Raw genomic sequence first — 19,963 nt, 5'->3', positions numbered from 1 at the left:
GAACGATTAGCGTAAGTTAACGAAATTACGCGCCGGCCGGAGTTGACGTGGCTGTTTTGTCATTGCCGGCAAATCGCTCGGTCGCCGAGCATCTTTCGCGACCCTCGAGGCCGAGAGTCCAATGAAAAGCTCATTCGCGCGAAGCCCCGGCTAAAAACAGCAGGCTATTAATATTAATACGTTCGAGCGTGAAAAAAGGGAGTTTTAACGAGGGCCTGCGGGCCAACGAGCGTCACTTGGCGAGAACTGCAAGCTGTCTCTCGTTCTTCTTGTACATCACTTATGTTAGTCGGATAGAGATTTCCTCCTAGCAGGTACGCAGGCGCATGCTTCACCGAGCACGTTCCTGAATTTCGACGAATTAATCCGCTTCGAGGGATCCCTGTGACGTCCACTTTCAGAGTATGCAAAGACCACTGCATATATATATATATATATATATATACCGAATAATACCGATGTTATAATTATCGCTTATAATTTAATTATTCATAGCATCAAGCTACCAATTATGATATTAGTTTAATAGAGACGTCAGGGAATCCTAGTATACATGTATATATGCGTGCATTGTGTACGGAGGCTTTAATTTAGTTTAGGAAAATCTTAAGAACGTAATGAGAAAAGGAACTGAAGAGTTTGCAACGCGAAGGCAGCTGGGTCAATCAAGAACTGGTACCAATACTATATATATAACCTCGATCTTCCTTTAGAATCGAAAGAAAGGCCCAATGCGCCCGCGGAGAGTTCAAGGTTATTCTTGTGAGCCTCGTGCGAGTTCCCATGCGACCCTTGAACGCAGGCGATTGGTGAGCACACATTACATTGTACCCTGAATTCCTTGTGCTTTATCGTTGAGATGCGCGGAGCACCCAGACCTAAACGCCCGAGCCCAGCTGAGAATGGGGAATCTAGTCGAGATCTGTTAAAGGGTGCGTGCGCTCTGCTCTCGTATAAAGGTGTGTGTCCTTCCCTCGTTACGCGTGTGTAAGCGAATGCAGTACACCTGCGCGCGCCTTCGTCAATGGGAGGCCCTCCACTCCCGTAGAAGGCCAATATTTAAATGCGAACGGAGGAGAAAGGGCCGATCCCCGATCAGGAACCGATCTAACCTTACGTATTCAAATGGACCGATCGTTAGATAATACTCCACGATCGCGTAACGTCTCAAAGATGAACACGCACCCACAGCACCCTATTGTACCGACCGCATCTCTATTTATTCTCGAAGAAAGAAAATTATGCTCTGGCGGAAATACTTAATTGATTTATTATAAAGAAATTTTTTATCTCGATATTTCACGTTGAATGGAAGAGCTCTGAGCGAGAGAATTATGGCTGCATAGTATATGAGATTTTGGTAAACAAAGAAGCAGTGGTTCTTTCGGTGCTTTACCGTTGATGGAATGTATAATCGACAGGTAACGAATCGAATAATTTTTGCAAAAATATAGTAATTCGTGGGTAAACAATGGCAGACAGAGAGAGAGAGAGAGAGAGTGGGAAGGAATGGAAATAGATGGATGGTGCAATCAGTAAGTAGTGGAGGAAATCAAGCGGGCGCGAGGCAAAGGGAGCTCCCGACTGATTATGTATTAATACGTTTCTCTGAATGCTGCACCGTCAGACAAACGGATGGACGGGCAGAAGAGAGATAGAGCAAGAGAGGAGAGGAAAAGGGACGAGACGGAACGCGGCGGACGTCCCACTGCCCAAGGCATCCCACGGGACACCGGGCGCCCGACTCTGATGAGAAAAATTACCCGATATAAAAGGAGAACCGGCAGCACGATTATACAAAACGGATATTACAACGGGCTCCTGCTCTCTGTCTCTTATTAAACCCACCACCTCCGACCTCGGCAGACTTTAGCCACGAATTCAATGGGACGCGAGGGGCTACAGGAAGTCTTCCTGAAATACTAGCTCCACCCTTCGAGAGGGCTGATTTCCCTCGCATTGGTGTCAACCCGCTCTCCACCCCACATCCCTCCTCAACCCGCACCCTCGCTATATACTTCCTTCTCGATTTCGTCCCGTCGCCGGGATACGTCGCGTCACGCCGAGACATTTCCTTTCTTTTCCCGCAAAACCAGTAAGCATCTATGCTTTTTCCTCTCTCTCTCTCTCTCTCTCTCTTTTCTTTTCTTTCTTTCCCCTCGAAAGTGGAAAGTCTCTATGAAAATATACGAAGAAAAAGATTAAAGTTTTTCAGGACTATTATCGTATAGGTATATTGGGAAATATGGAGCGAGATGGGAATGTTTTAATTGACAATATTATGGTGTCGTATACATGCGATACTCGTATAGTGCCGTTGGAAGGCAAGGGATACTTTGATGCCTGGTGCCTTTAGTACGAATTAGGGTAAACAATTGGAAAGGGGCCGCCTATCCTGCAATTGTCCAAACTCCTGCGAAATCCCTCGGAGGTGCATCCAGCAACGGCATGCTCCTTACTCTCTTTGGAGAAGATGAAACGTTTTCGAGGTAAGATGGCGCCTTTGGAGGATGACGGGAAGGGGTTGTGTTCGGGTTTGCGAGGTGCCGCGCAGGGTCGACGAAAGGTATTTGTGTAATATTCCGTTTGTCTTGCCTCCAGAGCATCCGCTAATGTACATAACACTGGTGTACGGGCGCGGCTACGGGCTGCTACGACGCCACTTCTCGGCAGCTACTACTAAGATTGTTATTGTACAATTTGCTAAGACTAAGGCGCATCAACTACCGAGTGTGGAAGGAGCACCTTTGGACATCAGCAACCGGTATCACAGAGAGAACGTCAAATCTTCATCCCTTTGCCTACCTCCGGCCAGTGCCACACGCTTCTCTTGGAATATCTATTGTCCCAAATCATTCCTTTGTCCTATCGCCTAATTGCATCCTCGCGAAATCTCATTGCTTTTCCCACGTCCCCCTCAATTGTCCCAACGAGCTATCGGCGATCGCTACCGGTCGAACGATACTCGATCGATCGATCGTACGCTCGTAAAAGATTTACGGGCGTGGAACGGGGAGAGAGAGAGAGAGAGGAACGATTCAGGGTCTATAGTTTCGCTGTTGACCAAGATCAAAGCGGAGGATCGCTCTTGCAGAGATCCACGAGGGTGTCTAATGCTAGCGGAAGCCTTCTCTTTGCCGTCTCGAGCAATAACGAAGAGGTTTGTTAACGGACGATAACTTCGCTACGAGATGTATCTCTGAAAGTTTGGGATTCATCTAGCAAAATGCTTTGGATCGAGTAACCAACGAAAACGAACGCGATTGTATTAAAAGTTTTTACACGACTGATATATATAGCTGTAATAAGTATTTAACACGGAAGCTCGTCCTTTCTTCAAGTTTTATATGCGCCATCGTATTTCGCGAGGATTCGAGTAAGAGAGTTTCAGGGATTGAAAGTCTTTTGCTTGAACAGTCGGTTCACAATCATCCCAAGAAGGGGTTAAGCTATACGTATTCGAGGAAAGCTGACGAGTAAATCGTGACTTCGGAGTTGTCTGTTTGTGCGTACGCCTGCCCTTTATACGCGCGTTCACCGTTCCTCGAGACAGCAAAGTGGCTGTTCTTACACAAATAAAACAGCCCTTAGCACCCAGTACTTACCTCTGCCCCATTTCTGTCTCTCCCTCTCTTCTGGCACCTTATTCCTCTCTCTCTCTCTCTCTCTCTGTTCTTCCTTGTCCCTTCAGCTCCCTTTACCCCTCCCCTTTCCTATACGACAACACAGATAATGGGAATGTGACATGTGCCCGGCTTTACCTTAAAGCAGGTAACGCTGCGTTACGAGAACTCGTATGCAAATCTACCAGAGTGTATGCATTCGCAACCAAGTTGGAAGGCGCGAATTAGCTCGTCTTCGGCTAAATCAAAGGTGGGCGTCTGCGTCTTTCCCGATTCCACAAGTTGATTTCCACGAGGATGATATTAGCCTAACTCCCATTGTCAACATTATTCCTTTCTCACTCTCTCTCTCTCTCTCTCTCTCTCTCTCCCTCCCTCTCATCGAAATATCCTTTCTCTCGTTCGTATTAGTATATATTATTGCAGAGCATACGAGGACGCTCATCCACATAGCAATAATCTAATAGAATTTTTGGTTGCAGACCTTCCGCATTTCCTTCCGACTTCGACAACAAGCGAGTGATTATTGTCAAGCTGGCTGCTGAGCAACTTACGCTAAAATAGTTTCATGCGGATCGTTGAGGGGATATCTTCGTTATACTATAATATACCGGAGGCAGCTTCACCTTGCGCGGCGATAAAGTTTCTCTCTATTATCGTTATTATTCGACGACGACGAAGCAGAAGGACGACGAAGAAGCGCCGTGGGCCGATCTCTCGGCCACCCGAGTAAGAAGACCGAGTCGGGCGCTCTTGGTAAATGCATAAACGCGATATGAAATGCACGAGTTCGGACGTTTTGGCATCCGGACAAGCAGACAATCAACTCATCGAGGCGTGTAGATGCATTTTTATTATATATTATAGACTGGCCGATGCCTTCAAGCTCCATATCGTACGTCACTCACAATGTCAGTCGCTAACGTACCGTCTCGAACGTATTTTACGTACCGGGTGTTTCAAAAGCAATCGCACGGATGTTACGGATGACAAGCAGATCGTATTTTCAGTAATGCGAACATTGCCCGTAACTGACATAAATTACGCCCTTAAAGTAACAACACGAGTTCAATATTTATTGTTTGTTGCATTGATAATATTTTTTTTAAATGTTTAATCGATTACTTTATTTAATGGATTAAACTGAAATTCTTAGGGAATCAATCATGTACTTTTCAATAATAAGAGTTTAGTATGCATTTTTCATAATTTTTTTCTTTAAATAACGAGTGCACGTTAATTAAAGAAATAATTATAATAATGTAGAAGGGTGGAGAGGATCTATAAAGATTGTATTTGACGAACAACACCCTGTAGAGATTTTGGATATAGGTGTATATTGGGATCGTATCTGCCTGTATCAGCCGTACACATAATTACCATCTGATAGAGTCTGTTGTCTGTCGGTGGGGCTGATTTCATACTTGTTCTTGTTGCTGACCCGTCAAAGGTATATCCCCATGGCGGTAGGACGGTCGATCTCGAAAGGGGCCTTAGGGCCGCAAGGTCCCTTTCCACTTTCTCGACCAATCACTGGCCCTTGATCCGCGCCGTACTACGGACAACATGAACGAACACTAAAACTTGGAATAGGTTTGCCTCGGATGGTGCTTCGATGGCCGATCAAAACTCTCATAACCACTCTTCGCCATTTTGATTTTTTGCCTTTCGCACTTCAATCGCAAAATAATGATTGCGAAACATTAAAAGTGAGCTTTGCAATTAACAAATTGGTTCTTCGTCGAGGCGAATGTATAATTAAAACGAGAAAATCTGCCCATTAAAAAAATCGTTGGTGTAGTGGGATCAACGGCACACCTGTCGAAATGCAGATTTACATTGCAGCTGTTTCCGTTGGCACGCGCAAGCAATAATTTTACCAGTCAGAGCAGAGCGAAATTTCGTCTCTTCTTTCTTTCCAGTTCGCATTCGAACGATCCAAGTGAAATTTCCTTGTTTTATTTAGATACGTCAAAATATTGGAGCAAAGCGTTCCTACCCTCGCTAATACACGTTACTGAAACCTCCCACTGCCCAAGGCTCACAGACCTCACTGTAGCACAGATATCGAGTTGACTTACGTGTAATTACCATATTCCGTCATTTATACCAAATGTTCGCACACTTGGAAATCTTGCAAATATATACTGTCTTTGCAATTTATAAATAATGAGACTTTCAGAAGAGAAAAGTGCATATTTAAGATAAAACAATTCTGTGAAGCAAATATGGCATGCATTATCAGTATATTTAGGACTGATTTAAAATATTGAGAGAAAATGCGCGTTTCAGTACCACCGAGCGTTTTTAAGGGAGCGATAGAAAAAACGAACGTGACAAAGAATGGTCACGCGTGCATGTATTTTTTTGTTACGGCTTGGTCACACTATTCAACGTACACCATATGCACCGCGGTAGGAACCATTCTCCCACACAGCATACACATCGAACCCGTTTTTTATATTCCTTTCACTATATAAAGATAAGTATCTGAGAAGACCATTCGTCCGTTACTACAGTCGCAAAGCTAGAAAGAGAGAAAATTTATTTCGAATCTGCCATGCGGAAAGTATCTTTGTATCGAGCTCTTCACGCTTTGGATTCACTTGACCGACTTTTCACGGGTTAAATCCTCAAAATGACGAAGGTAGGATTTTTTATATTTTTTATATTTTATTTGCGCCATTTGATATGCACTTGAGCATACATACTTATATATACTATATGAGAATCAGGCAAATAGAGATTAAATCCGATATGCATTTTACTAAAGAAAAATAAATTAATCAATTCAACGGTATATATAGAGTATATGCAAGATGCGCTTGAACATTTAAAGCGATGGTTATGGTGCTGTAGGGTAAATCATTGACTGATATAGAATTGCTTGTATTTGCATTTTAAATCACAGCTTCTGATATTATTGACGATAAACTGGCACGAAAATTGAGATGGTGCGCGAGTGCAAACGAGTTGATCATTTAAAGTGGTCGATTTTAAACGAATTATCATCTCGGAGAACGAATGGGTCACCTGTCAGTGCACAAAAAATTCCATTGTTGTTTACATCCGGTCCCATATGAAATCCATTGTGCCAGACTTATGTTTATTCATTAACAATTACCGCCAGCGATCACGATATCAGCGACGGTTTCATTCCACTGATCACAGATTGTTTAACAATAAATTTTAATAACCCAACTTATGGCGAGACAAATTTTTCATTCATCCTTAACAAGAACTTATGTTATTGTGCATAATTCCTCAAGCTCCTCTCGTTACAGCCGAGTCTTGACTCTTCCACATAATAACAATAAGAATACATCGTTTCGAAGGTTTACAATATTTTTGGCTTTGGAAAAACAGAAAGCTTATACAGCGACTAAACTCCAGCGACGAAGGAGGTAAGAGTGAGGATAAATCAAAGGATCTTTTGGCGATATATGAAGGGCTGAAAAGAGTATATATCTTCAATATATACGATTTGGTCGAATCCCTGCTTAAGCCAGCCGTGAAAGAACAGATCAGAAAGGAGTTTTCTGGGGAAATAATCTTGCAAGGTCTTGATCCGCGATTGATACTCTCCGAAGATTCGAGGGTCACCCTTTTGTGACTGGTTTTATTCGATGCTGGTGTGCTCCGTGTTACTATATAAGAACGCTTTGTCGAAAATCCGTGAGAAGACTGGAAGGATGTTTCAGGCATTCTGACTCGATAACCGTGTCGCAGATGCGATCAGGGATCGTTCTCCAAAGTAAATTATTAATTTCGAGCCTGCGTTAGTTATTCCCACTATTTTTGTTAGTTACGAGGAGGAATCCACTGAAAATTGTAGCAAGTTGAACGATCGGATAATGCTTTTAAAAGGTTCAATTACTCTTCGCTTCTCGTTCTACGAGGTTTTATCCTTCCCTACGAAATTAGAGTGACAATCTATGTCACGGGAAAGGGATCGATTCAATTTCAGAATTAGTGATAAGCGAGCACGCTATACCATAATAGAAGTTGGGAGCGTTATGCATAGAGCAGCTCTAGCTATAGTCGTGTCGGTCTGCGGATGCCGATCAATTAACTAATGATCGCTAATTAACGCTCCCTAGGGTGGTAATCCCGATAAGGTTGGTGGTGAACGCGTATTGCCTTACCCTTACGGATACGGGTTTGCATCGATGTGAAATCGTTGGAAAGCAGTCTTGGGGCTAAGGCCTTAGTTTGAGTTTAAACGTGGCTCAGCAGTGTGCTGAGTAATCAAACAATTACCGAGGCTTGCGGGGAGGAAGAGGAATGGTGTGCAGATTACTCATTTCTGGCAAACCCTCAAAACTGCGTCATGCGGAGGGCTATAGGAACGTACAGGGGCCCATCTATAGGCTGCGGAGCAGCGCCGGCAATTCGAAATCCGCTGAAAGACAGCGATTTCAGCGGAATAACGCTTACTAGTCGATATTATCGCAGTCGAAAGTTCGGCAGCTTCCAAATGCAATCTAATTGTCCGTTAAATTATAACGGGCCAAAACTTTCTGCTCAACTCGTTCCAACATCATTCTCACCCCTCCCTCTACCTCCGCAGATCCTTTCCTCACATTTCAATTCACTCATTCGCGCGCTAACAGATTGATGGCTCCATGTTTTCTAGTCTATAGCTATATATATATATATAAATGTGCACGTTTTGAACTTATAGCTCGGAGAGCTGATATTGTTCTAGATCCGATAATCTTGCAAATACGGGTGGAAAGATGAAACAAAAATTTAACGAGAGAAACCTTAAGTCGAGCACAAAGTGGCAAAGGCAAAGCTAATAAGCCGTGTTGTTGCGTTCGCTCATTGCTAATCCCTAAGGCAAAAACGGCTAGGACGGTCCTCTTTACGGCCCGTAAAAGTTTCTGAAGGCTCGGGAGGGTGACAGTCGCGAAAGTATTCGCACAAAATTGAAAACTCGTTGGTATTCATATTCATGCATGCGGTTTTATATATGTGTTTTACGACCACTATGTGCTTCACTCTTACCTTCGACACATTTTCGAAGAGAGCGCCGAAAACACCAGGATCAAGTCCCAACTCTCATCAGCTTTCGTCGACAACTTTACTTTTAAGGGATATAGGACACATGAGTATTAAATATGCATAAAAAAAATCATTAAAAACGATGTGTCGAAATGAAAGTCACATTTTAAGGGCTAAACTATCTATAAGGAGAAACTTTATAAGCTAAGAAACGATTCCCACCAAGTCTTTTATACCGCCACAAAGAGATATTTGATTGTAAAACATGCTTTATCGCGTGTCGTTCCTATATTGTATATAGGTGACAACACATGTCGATAGTCGTGGATAAAGTTCTGCATCGAAAAAGGAGCAGGAAGAAAACAATTTTTAATCAAACGTCAAGCAGTGACAGCAAATTTATGGGCAAGCATAGCTGTTTAGCAAGTCGATTTAAGACCGTTCGACGAACCAAACGATATGGTAATTAACATAAAGTATTAATAATACTCTATCGTCGACGATTCTCTTTTTTATGCCAATGCCTTTTCCACGGTTTATGCGCCCATTAGATTTTACGATCGAACCGAAAAATAGCCGAACGATGATGCGTAGGGGGTCCACCTTCCACCTCCCCCAATGTCACCTCGAGCTCCTCTTAATCTCTAATTTCCTACAGACTTCTTTAGCACGTTCACATGGAGACTCTGTATAACAGTATTTTTCTTACTTTCTCTTCAAGCAATAATTAAGTAAACTAATAATTTAAATAAAAAAGTACATTTATCTTTATTTGAAGATTTATGAAAAATATTAATTACATCACAGACTTTTATTTTGATTCAGCCAAATACTTTTTACGAAGGCCATAATTATCAATCGCAGGTTTGATATTAGGGTCTCGATCGTCGTTAGCTGACGTTTCCACAATTCTTCAGCAACATATTACGGGAAGGTGTCTTCGACCAGTCTTTCTCACACACCAGTGGATCTCATTCAAGATAAAGAAGATGCATTTTGGCTGAAACTGATAAAGCTCGTAACAATCACAGTTTATAGATAAATATCTGTATATGGATTATATTTAATAGTCAATTAAGAAATTTATTAAAATATAAATGATTTGTCTGCAAAAGAAAAAGTTGCATACAGAAGAACAATATTCCCAACAAGAGAAAGAATGAGAGGGAGAGAGAGAGAGTTTGAGAATCCCTTATGTCAGCTAGGGGCGTCTCGACCTGGTTGTCAAAGTATGACAGAATCGACTTTGAGGATGTATGCTGCTACGAATGCTGATCCCACGTATATAGTACGAAGGGTTCTCCTTCCTTCGCAGTCCAATCGAATACCTTTTCCAAGCATCTAATTATAATCGTTTGTTCTTTTTTATATACATATTAATTTGACTTTTACGCCAAATATTAATTTTTATTTTCTGATCATTTACAAAGTTCTTACATTATATACTACAGGACAATTTTGAACCTTAATTAACTATAATTAATTTTCTTTATTATTTTCGAGTCAAGGCAGTAACAGGTTATTATCTATTATCCACACCTTGTACGAAATTTATTGCATTGATAGAATGTATAAATAATCATCGTTTATGTTTATACAGAACTTGGTATATCGAGATCGCTGTCCACTTTACTTTCGATTCTGAATATCAGCGGGTGGGCATACCTGACAGCTGGACGGGTAGATATCTGCTCATGGTATTATTAACGCTTACGAAAATACGAACGATAGCCCTGGAGTAAGGTGGGGTTAAAACGAAATTAGCTGTCCGCTACTAATTAGCTTTCAATCTAATCGCCAATCAGAGCTTATAATTGCTGTTAACCGGAATCAGCTTTAGTCTCATCTGCTTCAAAATCGAACAATGCTTCATTAACGCAACTCAATAATACACTTATAAACGTCGAACAAATAAATGTTTCATCGTCATCTCTATATATAATTATCGATTTCTGTGAATAATGTTAAATTGATAATTTTTTTCTTTTTCTATCGTCAGCGCAAATTCTATACTAATAAAAGTATCGATTCACTCGTTCGGTACAGTAAGTAAAAGTAGCATAAATATACAAAGAGAGTCATCGTAATCCAAAGCTCTAAACAAGTCCGACCTGTCGCTAGCGCACATTCTGGGCTTTAATAATTTACGACCATAAGTTAACTAATCCGGTTGATCGTCATCGGAATTTCGTAGACGGATACGTGGAAGTGTGGTACACGTATATATGTATAGTAGCTAGCGTATCGACGGGCTTTCGTCGCTGTTTGTAAATCGCAATGAATGCGCGCGCTGAATAATTCAAACGATACTGCCTTCTCTCTCTACCCCCTCCCCCTTCTCCTTTTAGTAGTCGTGAGGGGTAGGGGAAAAGGGAGAGAGCAAAGGTTCGGTTTGATATCGAGCTATACTATATATATATATATATAGAGAGAGAGAGAGAGAGAGGGAGAGAGAAGCTGCGGTTCGACGTCTCTAGAAGATATCGGGAAGAGAAACCGAGGGTGTTCCTGGCAGGTAAGCGAAAACAAGCTGGCGCAGGTAGGCAAGCTAGCAAAACAGGCAAACGGTGTGGGAGAGGATTGAGAAGAGTATGGGGAGGTCAAGAGTAGCGCTGACTGCCGTGGCCTCTCGCGAAGGCATCGTGCTCGGAACGAGAAGTTTCGATTTACATATTTATTCCACGAAAAAGATCTCGACAAATAGATGGAAAATGTCGTGGACTGCTATCGAGCCCGTTTATAGGCAAAAATTCCACTCACTCTTGTGATTTCCTTCGTGATCAAAAACCGTGATCGCCTCGGGATCGCACAAAGTCTCTTCGAGAACTTTTCAGAAATGGAAGTTTTACCTTTTGCAAATCTATGTAGATGAGTACCGAAGACTTTGCGAGAGAGAGAGAGAGAGATAAATAATATTGTCGAGAGGAGTTAATAATAAGGGGCTATATAGCTATTATCTTATTCACGCGGTACTTGTTTGTCATGGCTGACGTCGAATTTCGATAATACTGGTAGCGTGTTTGTCAAGGTATACCTATATATATACGATAAGATCTGGTAGTCTCGAAGTGAAAATTCTGGCAGCTCCCCCCTCCTCCCCCTCCGTTGGAAAAGCCATTCTGGCATAGCAGAAGGAGGCACGCGCGCGCTTACGGCATTATATCCCCCAGGATCCAACGTGGATACATCCAGCGAAAACTAAACTGGTTTACCTTTAAGCAGGTTAGGGTGCCTTTAATAGCTTATAGGTAAACAAAATTAACATATCTTAACAGTGTTAAGAATTTCCGTGTCCTCCTCGGCTGGCTGCCGCCTGGGCATATGACGTTGGGACTAAGGAGCACACGATGCTGAGTTAAGTTTGTTAAGTAGCGACGAGCGCAAAACCGCCAACAGCGATACCGAAGACACGCGATACGCGATATCAAGACGTCGCGCGCTATATTTTACCCGGGTCTTCCTATACAGGGCTAAATTATTCTGCCCCAGGCCTGGGATCGATGACAAGTTGCATCTGGTCCTTCGTCAACAGCCACCACACTCCAATCTTGCTTATAGTTCCTTTCACCACTAATCGACCTCACACACAGATACAATCTTCCCCCCTTCTCTCTTCCAAATTATTTTATATTTTCTTAAAACGCGCGCTTTACGTGTAAATCTTGTACGGACGCTAATAGCATTAAAGCTATCGATAAACCTTGCGCGAAATTTTGCAGATACACTTATTATTACTAATCCACAGTGAAACAATTTAAGTGTTTGCCATCACTAATAACCTGGTGAGCAAACGCAGCATTATTAACAGGTCCGCAAACATCTTCTGTATTAGTGATCCCGTCCCCCTATAACCTACATAGTCTTTATGCGCTCGGTATCCCCGTCGCTACCGAGACCGGTACTCGACAACCCTTATTCCGATCTCTTGTACAGATATTTGCCGTGTCTACACCGACCAAATTATCTCCAGCGATTTGAGGATAAAGGATTTCCGTTGAGATTCACCAAACTCTCAGTCGAATAATTTTTCCTAAAGAGCGAGTCATTGGTATGTTCTGTTGCTCGTATACCTAACTGTCAACCATGCTGTCTGTACCATAATATTTACCCAAATGGAATGTCTTCGATAAGCTTATTTACTCTAGAAGATTTATTGCTAATTCCAGAAAGTCTATTTCAATTTGTATCATATAACTTTGCCAAGTACCTTTGACGGTAAATTTTTAAGTTTTAACATTTATCGTGGATCAACGAGAAAATCAGCTTGTGGCAAGAATGTATATATATAACTTCTTAGAGGAGTATAGGATATTGCGAAATTATTGAGTGTCGGGACACATTGGCCTGTTTACAGGTTTCAACCACGATAATCCGTTCCGTCATGGTCGAATTTTCTACATTATTATGCTGGGAGCGTTGTCAAAACGTTTCCCCTCACTGATCTTTGCTTCTTCCTTTTGTCAAACGTCGGTCTCTCTTTCATCTTACAAATATTTCCGCGAACCTGCGTATTTCTGAGCATAAAATAACCAACGAACAGAATAACTGATACTTATCTGCGCTCAATATTCCATCTAATTCGAGGAAATTCTCTACTCAGACATTATTTATCATGGTTTAGGAATGAGCACGGAATATTTTACGTACGCCACTGTGGAAGGAATGAAAAACTTGTATCCCGCAAGGTTCATTGAAGATGTAGAACGATCGAGTAATAATATAAAAGTTTTGTGAAATTCGTTTATTGCGAAGAATTTTAGAGAGTAATAAATTCTATCGGATGATATGCAATATTTCGGTTACTGTGAGTCATGGGCAATGACGATAACTCGTCGTTTGAGTCTTATACGCGCGGACCGAAGTCAATGCCAGAAATAATATCGGTGTATGCGCGTTGGAGGAGTGTGGGGGTGATGTCCCAGCATCATTAGCTAGCAAACTATATTTACCCAAAGATTCTTTCTTCCTTTTAGCCCATTACTCGATGTGTGTGCGCGCTTATGTTCAACACGTTCCTCCCCCTTAGTCTTTTTATTGCATACGCCTCTATAGCTCTCTTTGACTCCAATAAAGAGCCCAAAACTTCCTTCTGTTTTTCCAACATAAGCTCCCTGGCAAAACTCTCGATTTCATACGACAGCTGGTGCTACATGCTCCATCGTTCCCAACAATTGTCTTTCATCAATTCTCATTATTGCACTGTCGTTGTGTACACGTTTGCGCGAGCGTTACACGGCGCGAAATAAAATGATCGGAATCGAATCCAACGAAGGTCGCGAATAATAAGTATAATGCGCGAAGGGCGAGTTATATACGTATCGACGGAGGAGAAGTTTTCTCGTGGCTGTGAAAATATCGTAGCGATATCAGCGGGAAGAAAGAAGGAAGCGTGGATAGTGCAGATCCGAGTGTGGAAGAAAGGCTGTGTAGAATGGGAAGTTGAGGAACTGGAGGTGGCATATACGGATTTGTTATCCCCCCCCGATCGAGTAGCAAGCAGCACACGAGACAAATGCGGCCTCCCGACCCGGGGGGTAGGGGCTCCGGGGGCCGGTGATAAACAGTGTCGCTCATTCACAATGGCCAGCAAACACGCATTAAAACGGACTAATATGAAGTGTATTAATGCATGCGGCATTGTCTAACCCATGCGTACACGGCTACTGTCGTGGCGTCTGCCTTTATGCCGCTGTGGGGGGCCCCCGCTCACTCTATCCGCTCACGTGTATGTATATACACCCTCCCTCGTATACACCAGCTGACTTTTCATGGAACCCTTGCACATACACAAAACACCACTTCATCTTTCTTGATTATATCGATATCTTCGTGCATACCCTCTCCTCTATCCAATTATTGCTCCCTGCGATAAACCGCACCATCACGAGTATATTATATATATATATCCTGATGCTATTCTCGAACTTTCTTTCGTTGAAAAGAAAATTCTACGAGAACTCTCCCTCTCTCTCTTCAATTTTCCTTCCATCCCTGATACACGCGTGAAATCAATCGGAGGGCTGTTACCAGAAACTCCCTCTGCCCACCGCTTTAAATTATGGGATCGCTGTCCACCTCAGCACTTATAAATGATTGCACGTGTAATGTTAAACATTTAAGCATGTGGATAGGAACCGCAGAAGCGCACCCACGCACGCAACGCGCTTGCCGATGGAAGAAAGAAGATGGACAAAATACTATTTATCTCTTATACTCATTTCTGCCGAGACTTTGTACCAGCGATGTGAAAAAGAAACTTTCTTCCTTACCGAGCCCTCTATATTCATCTGCAGCGTTTTATGACAAAACATTGCACTTAAAATAAGCATCCGGTAGAAAGAGAGAGAGAGAGAGAGAGAGGGAGTAAAAAAAAAAGAAACAGTAGAGTCGCGAGAAAGCTGTCAAATAAATTTAACAATGCTAAGCGAGAGTGCTTTGTAAGGCTGAAACGCGGCTCATTACGCATGTAGCTGTTGTCAGTAAGAGATGCGCGAAATACTTAGGTTGGTACAAAGTGAGTTAGCCACGGGAGGTCGCGGAATTCGAAAACTTCCGTGAGTAGGTGGAGCATAGGAAGGAGTATGAGTACGAGGGGCTTTGAAATAAAAGTGGCGATCGACTCGGAGATCGGCCGGTCAGTGACCAACGAGGAAAAAGACATATTAGAGACATCATAATGCCTGGGAGAAACGGTGTTCCAATTTATAACCGGATGATATCGCGATAGAGTCTCAGATTCGAGGCATTGTGTTCCTTAGGATTCCGTTCTTTGCGTTACACTGGCCATCGACTGCATGGGTGAGGTCCTCGCTCCTTGGTGGCCGACTCGGGATAACCTTCTGATATCCTGTTAACTAATGCCAGCTATTCGTTATCCCGTTTTGCTCGAGAGAAGTATACGATTCCAGTGCAGCAGATACAATTGTGCGAGCTAATATGCCTCGGCTTCATCTAAATCTTCACCAATGTCGAAGTCTCTTATATATATATATATATATATATAAATAATTTACTTAAAAAGAGAACAAATAGGGATCTATGCTCGACGAGAAGCAACGTTTTTTTTTCTTTGTTTAAATTATTATAATCATTCGCTGAACCGAGTGTTTATGGAACTTATCATTCTTGATTAGAATACGTAGAATAAGCTCCGGTGAACATAATTCTAATTGCATAAAGAGTCATTTCTGCAAAAGGCGGGACAGTGGAACGGCGACAAAGTACAAAGTAATTCCCGCGATGCGAGGTTACAGCTGAAGAGGTACATAAGAGGGTAGCGAAAGTCGAGGGATGAAGAGAGCAGTCCTGGTTGTGGAGCAGGCCAAGAGAGAGAGGATGGTGCGATGGTTGCAGAGAGGGCTTCACGTGTGATTCTCAGCCCTAAAAGTGCCAGCTATTCTCGCGTGTCTACCTTTTCAGCTCGGTATCTTTCCACTATCATTTATTATATAGCTCTCCATCGATTTATATTTTTATTGCTGCAGCGATAATTAAAAATTTATTACAAACTATCGCGTTTCATTCGTGATCGCGGTGACTCGATCGTTAATTTCTATTTTTACACTATAATTTAGAAATGGAGAATAAAATAAGAAGGAAGATTGGCAAGGAAAACAGGTAATAAAACTTTGATCGAGGAAAGAGTAGCGAGCGAAGGTTTGCTCGTGTGTTGGTGATCGGATCGTTGAGTTCGATGAGAATAAGAGTGTTGGTGGGGCCGGGCAGGCTGGACGAGGTAGACGAGTCCTTCCATCCTCATCGGGGTCAGTTTGGTAGGCGGTACCAACTTAGCCAGGCCTACTTGTATCTCTCTTCAGACTCGAGTCCAACAATGAATCGGCAACAATGCAGCCACCTCGACTTACTCTCGACTGACCTAGCCTCACCTACGCGACGAGCACTTACTTACACACTCGTGGAACATATTGCACGAACATATGAGCACCGACACACACAAAGGCCACTCGAGAATCGAAACCGAAATGACTGGAATAACACGTAAACATTACGAGTCCACTGAACGAAACCATACGTTATGGTGTATTTCGCAAAAGACCCTATGACTTGGTTTTCCGAAAATTAATTTACTGGAGCGAAAATTATTGATGATTGAAACAGAAATAATTAAGTCGAGGGAGTAGGCTGTATGTCGGCAAACTCGAAATACTGTTGTGCGTGCGTGCCGCACATGCGAATGGACCAAGCTCCCCCGATATGAGTCAACCTCAACGATCGTGGCCTCCTTACCTTGACTTTAGTTGCCCGGAGTGCCCTGCGGCAGCCATCGGCTTCCAACATTTTCACGCATTCGCTCTTTAATCAAATTTAATTCGAGAACAAAGTTCGTGTCGCCATCCACTTCTTTCGCTCGACGAGTTCAAAGTAATCGTATCACTGAACGAAATACTCTTATTAATAAACGTTAAATGACTACGGATCAATTTGAATAAATATAAAGTTGCAACAATAAAATATACAACAAAGCAGAAATGATCTTTCAAGCTGAAATTAAAATATCCGTTAGAAGCTAATACCATTACTGCTTATTTAAATATTTAGAACGATTACGCTAATCCACCGATAACTGTCGAGAGACGCGAACATGACGATAAACACTAAAGTTGATCTCTAACAAGCCCTATTGCCACTTTATTATCGCGACTGGATCACCCAGGAATAACCACAAATCACGTAGAACTGGTTATGCGATGCGTCATACGCTTGCCTACGTATCCCACCATTGTAAGATTCGTACTGGAATGCTTATAATAACAGTTCACTCGTACACGAATTATAATATGAGAACGCTAATGTTGAGCAAGAAGTAAACCTGTTTGTTCAAACGACTTATCAAAATTTCCTCAGAAATTCGGTCGTTAAATTACATAAACATAATCATTACAATTTATTTAAAAAGCTCTATATATACTTGATTATTGATATTCAAAATTATAAAATTGAATACATTATATCTACATAATGAATAAAACAGTTTCAAAACTTGAATATAATAAAGAAGAATTGAAGAGGTACAATGCAATTATTACAGCACATAGAATAATATATCCTTATTCTATTCCGAGAGTGAGAATTCCACACTTGAAAAAAAGGAAAACCAGAAAAGAAATGTATACCTTTCTTTGTGCACATTTTGGAGTGAGCGTTAGCTTTGAGAAATATTCAAAGAAAAGAAAAGGATACGAATGACTACACTGATACTGCAGGATTGTCCGTCTCCTGATTTTTAAGACTTTCGACGAATTAGAGGCGCGCTCTATAGTTGCCTAATTAATATTGGAGCGAGAAGGAGTTAGTTGTGTTTGGTCGAAGGACGCGGGAACGGAGCTCATAGGAGACGTCCGAATAAATAAGCTACAAGGAATGTTTGATCGTTTTTATTCTTCCCACTGACTTCCAACAAAACTAAGGAATAGTCTACAATACTTTAATACCTAACTCTCTTCGAGATATTGGTTTCATTCTTACTAGAGGAAAAGAACACGTTATGAGAGTAGAGCGTACGCTAATTAACAAATTTCTCTTAAAAAATCACCAACGTAACAGTATGAACAATAGGTTGACAGAACTCATACATAATGACTACTCGAATTGGAAACAGAGAAATGAAGATATTGCCAATTTCAGAAAATCAACCATTAATAAATGGAGTGAGACTATAGTTAAGGATTGACCAGACAGACAAGAACATTTAAATGAACACACATCATTTATAGAACAGCTACGCAAATACACGACAGAAAAATCGAAACAAGAGATGGTATTAATAAACGAAAATGTACTATCCAAAAATTTGTTATACGCAGCACAAAATACTCGAAGAATTTCAAAATTAAGAAAACAAGCAACACTACAAAAGCAAAAAGAACACGAAAGGGATGACCAGAAATTTGAGAGAGATTTGACCCGGTATGGTTCCGGTAAAAATTGCCAAACGTGGTAGTGATCGCATGGGAGCAAGACTGCGCGCTTCCGAGTGGAATCGCGCAGATGGGTTAAGGAAATATATTAATAGGAATCATACACAACAGGGTCGTGGATTCGAGCAGTACGACACAAGTTCGAACGAGCTCGTCCTTGGCGCGGCTGGCGCACTTAAATAGGACGCGAGCAACAATTTGCCAGCGAGATTGTGGTCCGCGCCATAGTCATCTAGCGGCGTTGAAAAGAAATAGGGAGTGAGGAAAGGAGACGGAGATTGTGCCGGAGCGAGACGGTCCGAGAGTCCCGGACCGCCCACCCCGGCTCACCTCCGATCGCCAAGAATATCGGGATAAAATCTAGCAGAAATTTCTACACAAAGGTCGCAGCATAAAAATATGATTTTCCTGAATTGCAATGTGTTTTGATACGCCGATCGATATGCCTTAAGATCAACGAGCTTGTTCCTCGGTAAATCTCAGTCCTTATGACAGGAACAGATGTCCGCGAGCTTCCAAGTCTCGGATGGTCTTGCGCAATAAGGCGCCGTACAGGCTTGGGACAAGATTCGAGTGTCGGGGCGCTGCAGTGCGTTAGAAAAGTGCCGTGCGCCGATCTATACTATCCAATGGCAGCGTATGTACAACTTCGGCTTTCTGTACGTGCTCGGTAAACTATAGCTATGGGAGGCATGCGGAGAAAGCAAGGAGGAGGATGCCTTGGCAAGAATAACGCGACGGGAACATAAGGACGATGGTATATCTGTATCAATTGTATGCATATGGGAATCTCCGTCCAGTATCCTTCGCCCGGTACCGCCACCACGAACACACCGAGAGCTAGCTATTCGTATATCTTCCGTAGTACCTGCCTACGTGCATTTGTCGCGTCTAACCATTATATGGTTTATCGTTAGTGTTCGTCACCGACATCGGTACTTCCAGTGGAGATACCTATACCACTCGTTCCTGGCCTCGCAAGCTCGGCACTAAAAACGAAACGAGGCTTAGATAAGATTTAGTATAGGGGAATTAGAGAAAAAATCAAAGGGTCAAGAGTGTAGGCGGTACGGTGTAGCGCGTCCGCTGAAAAGAAGGGTAATTGAAAAGGACTTTGGTAGGGGGAGAGTGGAGTAGGCTGAGGGGCAAGAGGGGGGGGGGGGGAGGAATAAAGCGGAACACGAACGCAAAGAGGAGCTCGTAACCCCTATTAAACCACCATACCTTATGTGATCTTCATTTGAATATCATTATGGATAACTCGACACTCGGACTCGCCTGCAATAGCATCGAATTTGATATTCAAATTGCCGATATGTCTTTTGTTCAAAGATCATTTTTTCGATCAGGCTCGATCGTCGCTTCGACAATGCCGCGATCGGGGATGCCTACTTC

The sequence above is a fragment of the Prorops nasuta genome, unplaced genomic scaffold (assembly GCF_024137725.1).
Source record: "Prorops nasuta isolate Cenicafe-Biocafe unplaced genomic scaffold, Cenicafe_Pnas_1.2 PNAS00009, whole genome shotgun sequence".
Lineage (NCBI taxonomy): Eukaryota > Metazoa > Arthropoda > Insecta > Hymenoptera > Bethylidae > Prorops > Prorops nasuta.
Note: the sequence above shows the minus strand (reverse complement) of the source record.